Raw genomic sequence first — 13,144 nt, 5'->3', positions numbered from 1 at the left:
CATTTTTGGTTAAAATACTCTTAGATGAAAAACATGCTATGATTTCTCACAAAAGATTAGGAGGAAAAAGAAATAAAAGCAACAATATCCTTGAGCTAGTATTCTAGCCTTAGGCATTGTACCAGAGTATCTTAGTAAAATTAAGTTTAAACTTTTTTATTACGTATAAAAACAAGGAAAAAGATTAAGATAGAAAATGGTGTCATCTCTCTTTCTATCTCCCCATCTGCCTATGTCTCTGTATGTACCTTCAGACACACATATAAACACATACACATTTTTTAAAGACGGAGATGAAATTAGAAAGATGTGGGAAACTGTAGGAAATAATGTAGCAGATGGCAAGAGCTATAGAGGAAACAAGTTCTCTCACCTTCATTGGTGAGATTACATGTGTCAACAAACCTCCAACACATATGCTTTTTTTGAAAAAAATGTAGCATCCTATACGGACTTTTGAATATAGGAAATAAAATTTCACTGTAATTAAAATGAGAAATAGTCATTACCCATTTGGATTTGCTCCAGTTCTCACAAGGGCAAATTCCTAAACTGCCATATTCTTTTTCCCATTAGAGATTCTGGCACCAGGGCAAGATATTAGGATTTTAATACCTTAATATATTCTATGAAATATACTAGTGTACTTTACTATTTTGACCTTTTGGCACATTATATTTTGATTCGGATGGCCGTTTCACTCTTCGCTCTCAAGCTCAGGGAGGCCATAAAAGACCAAAATGAACGGATTGACTATAGCTAGTCACAATAGAGAATACTGAAAAGGTCATTGTATCTCATCGACTCTGCTATTATTCATGGAATACACAGGACCTTAAATATTTGATCCTGTAGTCTCGTGACAAAGAAATCTAAGAAAAAGTGGGACCAGGAATCACTTCTCATGGCAAAATTGCATCATAATTCAAGAATGAAAAATAGCAGAAGCCTCATCGAAGGGAAAAAGTATCATTTTCTCTTCTTTTCATCTCTCCTTTCTTTGGTAAAATATATCTATGAGTACATGCTCTCAAGAAGCAAGACAATCTGAAGATGTGAAGGGCACAGTTTGACGCTACAGAATTCAGGAATTTAAATTTCTGGTAATATTTTTTCAAGAGTTTATGTCATGTTTGCTTCTGCTTTAGAGAAGAGATTAGGTGACTGCAGTTCCAACAGAGATACAAGAAAATTTATCCAATTTAAGGTACTAGAATACCTTAAAGGGTGTGTTCTCTAATAGAAACTTTAAAATTATGTTTCTTTTTATCCATATGGGATATCAAGTAGCAAGTTCCAAGTCCCTCATGTGCAGCTAGAAATTAAGTTCCTAGGTAGTCTAATAACCATCATGTCTTACAGAGCTATATTTATTGCTGCTAATATTTTGTTGGTTGACTTAAATAATAAAACCAACCATAAAAATATAAGGAATAGTAGATCAAACTGACGAGACACAAAGAGCCAATTCCTCAAAGAAGAAATACAGATTACTAAAGAAAAATTTTGACAAAAACTCAACTCACTAATAATTATTTTATCAATAAGACACCTGCACTCAAATGTTTATTGCAGCACAATTCACAATTGCAAATATCTGAAATCAACCTGAGTGCCCATCAATTTGTAAGTGGATTAACAAAATGTGGTCTATGTATACCATGGAGTACTACTCATCCATTAAAAAGGATGCATTATTGGCCTTTGCAGCAATTTGGAAGGGATCAGAGACCATTATCCTAAGCAAAATATCTCAAGAGTGGAAAAACAACCACCAAAGGTACTCTCTAATACATTGGAACTAACTGATGGTCACACAAATGGACAGAGGGAGGTAAAAGTCATTGGAAATCAAGCAAGGGGGAGGAGGAAGGGGCAAAAACACACCTAACAGGTATAATGAACAATATTCGGGTGACGGGCACATTTACAGCCCTGACTCAAGCCATATAACAAAAACATTTGTACTCCCTTAATATTTTGAAATTAAAAAATAAATGCAATTTAAACAACAATTATATCCAATTTGAGCTATCAATTATTCAAAAGTAAAAGAAGAAAGGAAATAACTACTGCTTGTGAGAGTGAGAAAAATGACAATTCAATTTTTGTTGGGAATGTATATTGATAACTCGTACTTAGATGGCACTATTATTCAAATGCATTTAAAAGGAGCATGGCTTTAATTCAGCAATCTAACTTCCAGATTTTATCCTAAGGAATAAGCTAGATGTGTGCAAGGACTTATCTTTAAGAACGTTAATCACAATGATATTGATAATAGTGAAATACTGTAGACAACAAGAGGTTAAATAAGTTACATTCTGTTTATATCATTTAACTTTAGGAAAATCTTAAGGGCTTTAGAACATGTTCACAATATGTTGTAAATGAAAAACAAGTAAATAGTAACTTAATATCTTGAGTATGCTTCTAAATTTTGTAAAGTGTGTGTATATGCATATAGAATTGTATTATTGTGTTAAAATTTTAACAGTGGTTAAGTCTAGGTAATTACATGATGATATAATGGGTGATTTTGTGCGTGTGTTTGTGTATGTGTGCATATGTAGGAAAAAGGTATGGGAGAAGAAATATAAAAATGTTAGCAGTGGTTAATTCTGAGAGATAAAATTGTAACTATAGGTGATTTGTGTATGTATTTGTGTTTGTGTCTACTTTCCTGATTTTCTCAATACTCTATAATCAATACGTATTACCTCTTTGCAAACTGAAGAAAAAACATCACTAAAAAAAAAAAAAGAAAGAAAGAAAGAAAAGAAAAAGAAAAAGCAGTCGGGAGAAATGTCTTCAAATGATGATAAGGAATAAGAGAGGGAGGTCTGAGTTAAGCGATGCTTTGGAGATATGTTGGAAAATTCCCTCCCTGAGCAAATGCATTGCTCCCTTTGCTGAATTGCCATGTCTTTATCTAGTACTCATTTCCTGGGGGCGTGGGGAGTAAGCAGGGTGGGAAGCTATAGATAAAAAAACTTAAAACATTTAAGAAGGAAAATCCACCAGTTGTCATAAAACTATAGTTAATTAAAATGTTTATTCCTTCTAAATTCTCTAAAGAGTATGGACCCGGGGATATGATGTGGCCAGAATATGAGAGTATAGTGCTTACTAAGCCATGTGATTCATGCCTAACTATAGGTACTTCCCTTTCACAAAATTGCATAAACATCACACACAGCAGATATCTCTTCTAAAATAATCCTTCTATACCTTGCCAAGAATCTCTTTAAATTATCAGAAAAATTAGTCTGCTTCCCCATAGTGTGCTTTCAGGTTCTACTGGTGTCAGGAGAAAACTTCATTAGCTATTCATTCCCTGGTACACTTTAGCGTCTAGTGCCTTAAAGGAGATTTGAGTTTAGTTAGATTAATTCAATTGGGGGACCACTTGCTAGCACATTTTCATTTATTACAAAACCATGCACTGATCGGTAAAACATTCTATCTCACACATTCCTCTTTGAGTTATGAAAATAACAGTCTTCTGGAATATGCCACCCTATCTTGATTTCATTTTGGGGAATATCATGACACACTCCAAATGCCAATAAGAACTCAGTGCCACTGATTTTGTTTTTCAAAAAAATGAGGCATTAATTTATATTTTGTTTCCTGTATGTTTTTCCTCCCATCATTTCTCAAAAGCTAGCCCTCCCAGAAGATGCTCATAAATAACCTCTTATAAGCCCTTGAAATTATGTAGGAGGGAGCTCCAGAGAGAGGCAAGTAATTTGAAAGACAGCAAGAGAGAGAAGGGATTTCTTTACATTTTCATGGGAGTAGAGATGTACTCCTAGATCAGAAGAAATATGCAATCTACTTTCTGGCCATTCCCTGACATTGCAGGGAGGCTGACACTTGGGCGCTGGAGCTCCTAGCCCTGGCAAGGATTTTCTGCTCTAGGGGACACAGAAGCATCAGACTTGAAAGATCGGGGTCTTTTTAGAATTCTCAGTTTGGATGATTATCTCTTGAACCTTCTCCCATTCCTGGGGGAAGAGGGAAGGTTGGAATAGGAATCAGGTTACAGAATCTCTTGCCAGGCTGGCAGAATGGAAACTTGTAGTCAAATACACTTTACTTTAAAGGGAAAAAATCAAATATTTTTCATATACCCAAATTTGTGCAAATTTATACTGGCTATAGAAAACGGGAAAATACACACAATCTTCCTAACAAAATCCTAAGTGTATATCGCTATTGTTTTGTTTTGTTTTGTTTTGTTTGTTTGTTTTGGTTTTTTTTGCATTATCACACATGTTCTTTTTAATACCCCCAATCAAAACGCTTTTCCATACTTTAGTTCCATTGTGTTTTCTGTATTCCTCAACTTTCTTCAGTTCTGATAAACTTACTATTAAAAGCCATGTGAAATGTACACTTCCTTTATGACACTTTCTTGGCTTCCTGGGCAGAGCTACTTATTTCTGCCTCTAAGCACAGTTCTACTTGGTAGATCCAATCCATATAGACAAATGGAAATAGTGCCGAAGTATTTCCGCATTAGGTTGCGAGATATTTTTAGGACAGGACAGGCAATATCTATAGTCATCCTATTTCTTGAGCACCTATATGTATCAGGTACTATGCTGCCTAGGGACACACAACAATAAAGATACTTCATAGTTTAAAATGTTACACAATCTATATATATTAGAGTAAGATATATCTAAAGACATCATCTAGTAAATATCCTCATTTCATAGATGAGGAAACTGAGTCACAAAAAACTTCTATTGCTTTAAGCAATGGACTTCAAACTCTAGCATTAAGCACAATCTGTGCTTGTTAAACACAGATTTCCAACCCCCACCCCTAGTTTCTGTTGCCATTAGTTTGAGGCCTGAGAATTTGCATCTGATAGTGCTGGCTGGGAACCCCACATTTGGAAACACCAAGCTGATGTCACACTGGTAGTCATTAAGTGGCATAGCAAGACTACGCTCCAGCTCTCCTGACTGCACCACTCTAAGGTTGCTTTTGGTAGTTATTCATGATGGCGTCACTTGCCCATGACAAGTACATGATCATATGTAAATAATAAAATGGTCCTGAGAATTAATTGCTGGTTTTTAGAATTGCACTTAAGAAATGAAAAATCCAAGGTACAAATGAGGGTAACACAAACACTCCTCACCCCTTTTAGGAATATCCTGTGGATCAGAAGAAGCTGACCAGTTTGCTTCTCTGGAGATTATGGACAGACCTTCTTCTGCTTCTCTGGCTACATCCTACTGATATTAATTCAGCATCTTTCTTCCTAGATTTTCTCAAATCCTTCTCAAAGCCCCCAAGTTTCTGCCTCTGACCTACTGTTTGAGGGATGGAGAGTGAGGCTTAGGCTTCTGACAGCTTTTCGTCCACCTTCCTCCACGCAGAGGATTTAGGAAAGCTATCTGTTTACTTCCTCCTGTCTGGTGTTCTGAGAAAGAACAGGCATCAGAGAGGAAGCACGTTTCTAACATTTAAAGATGCACCAATACTAGTTTCATTTTTTGTTCATCAGGGCTGAGTGCTAACATACGATTACTCCCTGTCAGGCCATAGAGCGCAAGCTGGTATTTGATGGATCCAGGGAGTCAAAAAGCAATAATGTTTTAACACTTACATAAAACCACCTTTTGTTTAATAGGAATAAATAATGTTCCAATCATAGTAACGCGGACTCTGTGCACACAGAGCTGTAGCATCTAATGAGATGGGACTTCCAGACGTGAGGCGGGTACAATAGTATGAAGAATGCAACAGAGCAGCAGGAAAATATTTAGTTCTAATCCTATGGACTGCTAAAGAAAATTGCTGAAGAAAATACCGTATAATTAAACTAATTTTTGTCATGATTCATAAAGAAACAGGTTGATAGTGTTCTGAAATTAGGGACAGGTCATAAGAATTTTCAAAGTAGCATTTCAATAGTCATTCAGAGCTCCCAAAAGTAAAATATTAGCTCATCAATGAATTAATTTTAAAAATAGAACAGAGAAAATAAAAATAGAAAAACATATAAAATCTCCTGTTTCCATGGTTCTATAAAATTCACCACACTCCGCATATATCCATTTGTGTCTCAAATTATGGTCTCAAATGTGGCTAGTTATACCTCATGTTGGTCTTTTTTACAATTGATTCCCTAGCACTGAGTACTGTGTCTGGCAAATGGTATCTTCTTAATAAATATTTGTAGAATTAGCATGCTGAAAACTGGCCCTTTACCTGGAATTATCTTCATGGGCTGCCTACTTAGCTCTCACTTTCCCTGGGCTTTCTTTTTAGGCTTCCGCCACTGCAGATACACACCCCTTTGTGTTGATGCTAGGCTGCCCACAGTCCTATGCTGGGTGCCTCACCTGGATGCCTCCTGTCAGAATGGCCTTGTGCGCTGGGCACGGTGGCTCATGCCTATAATCCTAGCATGCTGGGAGGCCCAGGTGGGAGGATCACTTGAGGTCAGAAATTCAAGATCAAGCTGAGCAAGAGTGAGACCATGTCTCTACTAAATGTAGAAAAAATTAGCCAGGCATGGTGGCATGCGCCTGTAGCCCCAGCTACTCAGGAGGCTGAGGCAGGAGGATCGCTTGAGCCCAGGAGTTTGAGGCTACAGTGAGCTATGGCGACACCACTGCACTCTATCTGGGGTGACAGACCAAGATTCTGTTTCAAAAAAAAACCAGAATGATCTTGTGTTCCCTTATTTTTATTGCACACTTTCCCTGCCCTTATTGTTCTTGCCCTATGTCCTAGCCAGCCCTGCTATATAAGAAATAGCTGATCTCTTCAATTCTTTATGCCTTTTTTTACGGATGTATATCTTAAAGGATTTCTCAAGTAAGAAAGATCCTAAATAAATTCAAAATAAATAACTGACAATAGAAGTTAAGATACTATGTTCACCCATAAATGCATGTAAGAAAGTGATATTGGAATCAACGTGAGACTAATGATACCACCAATGGCTGTTAATACCACCCAAAAAGTGATGTGGATGACTTTACCTGGAAATGAGTTCTAAAGCTCATCCAGCAAGTTATACTCTTTATAGTCATCTACTTTTCCCTCAAATATATCATTTTTTTTCTTTCTGAGGTATTGCCTAAAATCTCAGTCTGCTTCATCTTTTATATTTCTGTCTACATACAGTTGTTAATGAGATAACAGAAGGTCTGCCCAACCTAAGCAATATCATTTTGTAGCACTAGTGCTAAGAATTAATCTTGCACCCAACTCTTTGGGCTGGGTTGCTACAAAAGATCAAGAGACAGAGATAAAAATGGAGGGATATCAATAATAGAGTATTGGGAGGCAATGTTGTTTATGGTATAGGGGCCAAGGGAAAACTTCCCTAAAAAACCAACTCATAAAAGGCAGATTAATTGGAGCAAAGGCATATAAAATTTATTATTAACATGTACATGGGGAATATCACAGAGTGATGACTCAACCCCCAAATGGAGTGCAGAAGTTTAGATATATAAAATAAAAATAATATCCTGGCTGGGCGCGGTGGCTTACGCCTGTAATCCTAGCACTCTGGGAGGCCGAGGCGGGCCAATCATTTGAGCTCAGGAGTTCGAGACCAGCCTGAGCAAGAGCGAGACCCCGTCTCTACTAAAAATAGAAAGAAATTAGATGGACAACTAAAAATATATAGAAAAAATTAGCCGGGCATGGTGGTGCATGCCTGTAGTCCCAGCTGAGGCAGAAGGATCGCTTGAGCCCAGGAGTTTGAGGTTGCTGTGAGCTAGGCTGACACCATGGCACTCTACTCAGGGCAGTAGAGTGAGACTCTGTCTCGAAAAAAAAAATAATAATAATATCCTAAGCTCCCCACCAACTGAATGGACACCCTCTTGGCCAAGGAATCCCAGAAAAATCCTAAAACTGAATTCCTGCCCATGAAGGGAAGGGAGGTCAGACACACCTCATTATACTCCCTCCCTTTTGGAGTTTATACACAACAATTGACCAGCATTAATGTTGAAATAGAGACCATAAGACCAACAAAACAGATTCTTTGTGACAATAAGATATAAAATTATAAACAGGACCTAAAGCCGTGCAAGGCAAAGATTAAGTCATGCCTGCAGGCCATCTATTTGCTTAACAGATCACTTTCAATTGGTATATTATGGCTTGTTCTATGATTAGCAAACTTCCTTATCTTAACATAGACATTCCTTCCTATTGACTCCAAATTTTTGGACAAAGTTTAACTTTCTCAACCAACATCCAATTAAAGAATCTCTACATCCACCTATGACTTATAAACTCCTCTTCAAGATGTCCTGCTTTTTCAGGCTGAACGAATATATGCCTTTTATGTATCAATTTATGATTTTACCTACAATTCCTGTCTTCCTAAAATGTATGAAACAAAGCTATAATCGGACTACCTTGGGACCACTTACTCAGGGCTTCTTGAGTTTGTGTATCCTGAACCGAGGTCACTCACATTAGCTCAGAATAAATTATTTTAAAGAGTTTTTTTTTTTTTTTTTTATTAACATATACCTTCTTGAGGTTATAGAAAGAATAGGGGTGGCCGGGCGTGGTGGCTCACACCTGTAATCCTAGCTCTCTGGGAGGCCGAGGCGGGCGGATTGTTTGAGCTCAGGAGTTCGAAACCAGCCTGAGCAAGAGTGAGACCCCGTCTCTACTAAAAATAGAAAGAAATTAATTGGACAACTAAAAATATATAGAAAAAACTAACCGGGCATGGTGGCACATGCCTGTAGTCCCAGCCACTCAGGAGGCTGAGGCAGGAGGATCGCTTGAGCCCAGGAGTTTGAGGTTGCTGTGAGCTAGGATGACGCCACGGCACTCACTCTAGCCCAGGCAACATAGTGAGACTCTGTCTCAAAAAAAAAAAAAAAAAAAAAAAAAAGAAAGAAAGAATAGGGGTAGGGGCTTGTATCCTGGCAAAACTAGTTATGGGAGAGAGGCAAGATTAGGCCTGGCTGGCGAAGGTGGTTTTGTTGTATAAATGAAATCTCACAGGTAGTAGCCCTCAGGCAGAATAGATGGTAGATGTTTCTTTCAGACTTTTAAAAGTGTCAGACTCTCAGTTAATCTCTCCTAGATCCTGACAAGGGAAAGATCTGGCTGTATCAATGCAGATTCTCTACCAATGCAAATTTCCCCACAAAAGACAGCTTTGCAGGACGACTTTAGTTTGTTGGCTCTCTGGACACTCTTCTCAAAATATATCAAAGAAATATATTCTGAGGTAAAATATTTTCGTTTCCTTCAATGACCTCAGAGTTTACTATATGAGCCGGGCAAGCCACCCATTCATAAGTGAGAAACCCAAAACTCAGGGAAGTCATACAGGGTAACCTCTCTCCCATATGAAAATAATATTAATAAAAAAAAGTCTCTAGTTCTTTCCAGGGAAGTTTTGGGCATCTGGAGAGCCTGAAAAAGTAAATGGACAACCAGAGGAAAGCAACAGCTCTTCCCAGCGAGCAGTCATGGGATGTTTTGGTTCTCTATGGAAACTAAAAGGTGGTGTCTTAGCATAAGTTCTTGAGTTGCTCTTTAGAAACCCCCACAAGATGGAAAATGCAGATAAGCGAGAACTGAGAAATTAAACTCTGACCACTATTCTTCGTTCTAAATTTCCCCGCCGAGGGGGCTGTCATACCCATCTAATATCCCTTTCCATTAATCCAAGAATCTATGAATCCCCTCCATGCATCCCCCTTCAGGATATCCTGCCTTTTAGGGCCAGGCCAATATATTACCTTGATGTATTGATTTACAATGTTACCTACCTAAAATGTACCCCTGTGTTTAAAAACCCTGGCTTGTGAGCTGTCAGAGAGTCTGAGGCTTAACCTTTGACTGCTTGTTCTTGCACGATGCCCTGCAATAAAAATGCCTCTTTCTGCCCCTGCAGCTCTTGGCATCGGTGTCTGGGTTTACTGCACTGGGTGAATAGATTCCAGTTTGGTTTGGTAAAAATTTATTGGAAACCCAAAGGGGACACAAGTCCTAAGTGGGCACCTCGCCCATGACACATAGGCCCTTGGCCACTGACACCCTCAGGCCTCATCCAGCAGTTGCCTGAGAGATTTTCTTCTCAGGGCAGGATCCAAACGATCCAGCTACTGAGTAAGCATCACCTTCATCTCACAGTGTCAGAAACAAGTGTAAGGTTTAGAAGACATCTTAGATAAACGGCAGATTCCCATGCGATGACACTAAGGTATTATGCCTTCAGATGCTCGGTTCTGCCCTGACAGAACACTTGGCCCCAATGTAGCAGGTCGCCTGGTTTAGCAGGGAATACCCCCCAAAGAGCTAAAGGGACCGTGACCTCGTAAACTGCATTTGATTTGTTCAACACTTCGTTTATGGTTTCGAAATGGAGGAGGCCTTGTGTCTGTCTTTGTCTTGTCATGTCTGTGTGGGAAACCCTGGAAATATTGCCAGCAAAAGCTCAGCGGGCCTGACTCAGGAGGAATCGTTTTGTGTGTTTTGTCAGGTTAAGACTCCGATACTAAGGAGAGTGATTGGTGTTTGTGTCGTTGTTACGTGTATAGGATAATTTTGTCTTGGCTGATATAAAAAAAAATATTTTTAATGATTTTTTTTTTTTTTAATAGTGAGTGAACAGGGTGAGCAAAACCTCTGTCCTTCTGGAAGCTACAGTAGAGAGAACCCAGGAACCCGATTGGCTGGAGAATGGGAAAAATTTCTTACCAGCCAGGCTCCTGGCCTCCCTCGTCTCTGTGAAATTTCGTTGAGTGGAAAGTAAAAATCACTATTTGCTCGGCCGCTTTCCTCCCATAAATAGTCTTTTTCCTTGTGTTGTCTTTCTGTGTTCTCTTGTCATAAAAAGAGATAACACATAAAGTCTCCTCTCGTCTTGTTTTATGTTCCTAAAAGCTTGACTTGTGACTGAGCGGGCATGTTCCTTCTTGCTCGCCACCAGCTGGAGGAAGTGATGCTTTGAGTCATGTCAGGTGGCCAGTCTAAAAATGGCCAGAAACCCAAGATTTTTTGTTCTGAATGTATCAAGCTCTTGAGAGTGCTTGTCATAAAAAGTCCCATTCCTAAGGGGCTTTTATCTGTTACCCAGTTAATAAATACTGTGACAACGAGCGTCTTTTTCTGTCTTAACCTGTTTCTGGGAGTGTGGGGGAATCTTTCAGGCTGCTGCTTCTGTACCATACAATTATATCCTGGCTTAAAAAGAGACTTTTAAATTGGGTTGCTATTAAAATAAATGCATCATTAAAAAATCTAACTGTCAATGGCCAAAAGATAGACCCTTTCAATTTGACCCCTAAATTTTAAAGATTTTAGAGATCTCTTATTCAAAATCATTGTCTTATTTGGACTTATGAAAAGATCAAATTTGAAAAAAACACATACACACGTAATTATGTCATGGCCAGCCTTAAAAATTCTCAACAAAATTAAACAGCAAAATCTGACCCCAAACAAAGTTTAAATCCTTTGTACACCCAAACTGCTCTTGCGGGAATGACAAGAAAGATCACTCCACTTTGTGGCCTGATAGTTAAAGTTCTATGCTTTCACCCCAACAGCCTGGGTTAGATTCCCGGTCAGGGGATGGGTCTGTTTTGGTTTGATATTTATGTGACTTTTGACTTTTTGGTACATCCTTTAATTACTGATCTTTTCCCCTTCTTTGGACAGCTTTTAATGTCTTGTTTGTTTTGTTTGTAGGGTGCATATAGGTCTTTTGTGCCCTTGTGTGTAGACGGTCAGCTAAGAGGCTGAGACCCCAGAAATTATGGCTAGACAGAAATGTGGGTTGTAGTCTATCTGGGCTAGCAGAACTTTCCTTTCTTTGAGCCATCTTTGGGGCCGTTCTAGATCTTATAAAAACTGCTTTCCACCTCCTTAGAGACACCTCGTGTGTCCTTGGTTAAGTCATCACCCTAGTTAAGATTTATTAGCTTCACTGAAAAAAGTAACTTTACTTAAAATGTTCAAAAGCTAGAAATATCAGCTGTTTGTCCTGGCTAAAATCTAAATAATAAGAGGTTTAAAACAAACTTTTAAAAGAACTCTAGGGTGAAAAGTCAGCTTAATTAAAGGTTGATATCCAAGCTTTACTATACATATAAAAACAGACAAACTCGTGTGTGTGCGATGGCCAGCGGGACACTGGCCGAGGACAGTTATTTACAATAAATAGTTATTACTACAGGTACTGCTCTCTCTGCATTTAAATAAGAAGGGGTTCAGTATAAACACTTAGAAAAGTATCTTTATAATGATGTTCACTGTGAAGGCATTGAGTAGCCGGGTCCCATGGCATTTTTCTCCTGGGGACCCGATATTCAGTGTGGGCCCCCCCCCTTGAATTCAGGGGCCCAGTTAGAAAACAGACTAAATTTAAAATCCACCTTCCCAGCTAGCCTGGTCTCCAAGGAGCAACATTCTGATATTTAGATTGTTATTTTAAAGAGATTTCTAAATTTTCTCTCCACTCCTCTGTATGTCTCCTTATACAATCCTGCGGTAAATTCCTACGATTTTGTGGCACTTTAACATCCATTTTTCAATCTTCCTCCAACCGACACACCCAAACCTCCCCCTTTAAAATAAGCTTAAATGTCCTCTCTGCAGTTTGAAATATAAATTTTCACTTTGTTTTACCTGAGTCGTGCCTTTAGAAATACAAATTGAGTTGCCTAGCAACAATTGTGTAAGACAATAAAACAGGTAATCAAAAAAAAAAATCAATAGTCTAAAGAGAGGAAACAAAAAATGATTTAAAAGCTGGTGAATAAAAAATAACCTTATAAATCTATAAGATCTGCTTCTCAATATGTGTCTGGATGTCCATGTACTTGCATGTGTCACATCTTCTGTGATATTTTTGATAGTTGTTTGACTTGTCTATAAACTTATATCTTAGAGCCATAGACCAATGGCCGTGGTAAGGCCTGGAGACACAGGTAGAATTCTCTCTGGCCCAGCAGTCCCTGCGGGCGGTGCTAGGACGGGTCAGGCATTGTCTTTACTGCTCTGTCCTTTGACTCGATCTCAATATCTGGAACATAACTAAAAATGCTTACCTGCTAAGCTCCCCACTAAAATAAAAATTATGAAGAATTTATGTTGTAATGAACATACACAATTAAAA

This window comes from Propithecus coquereli, unplaced genomic scaffold (genome assembly GCF_000956105.1).
Source record: "Propithecus coquereli isolate 6110/MARCELLA unplaced genomic scaffold, Pcoq_1.0 Scaffold29, whole genome shotgun sequence".
NCBI classification, from domain to species: Eukaryota; Metazoa; Chordata; class Mammalia; order Primates; family Indriidae; genus Propithecus; species Propithecus coquereli.
The sequence above is the reverse complement of the archived record's forward strand: the minus strand, read 5'-3'. Positions refer to the sequence as shown.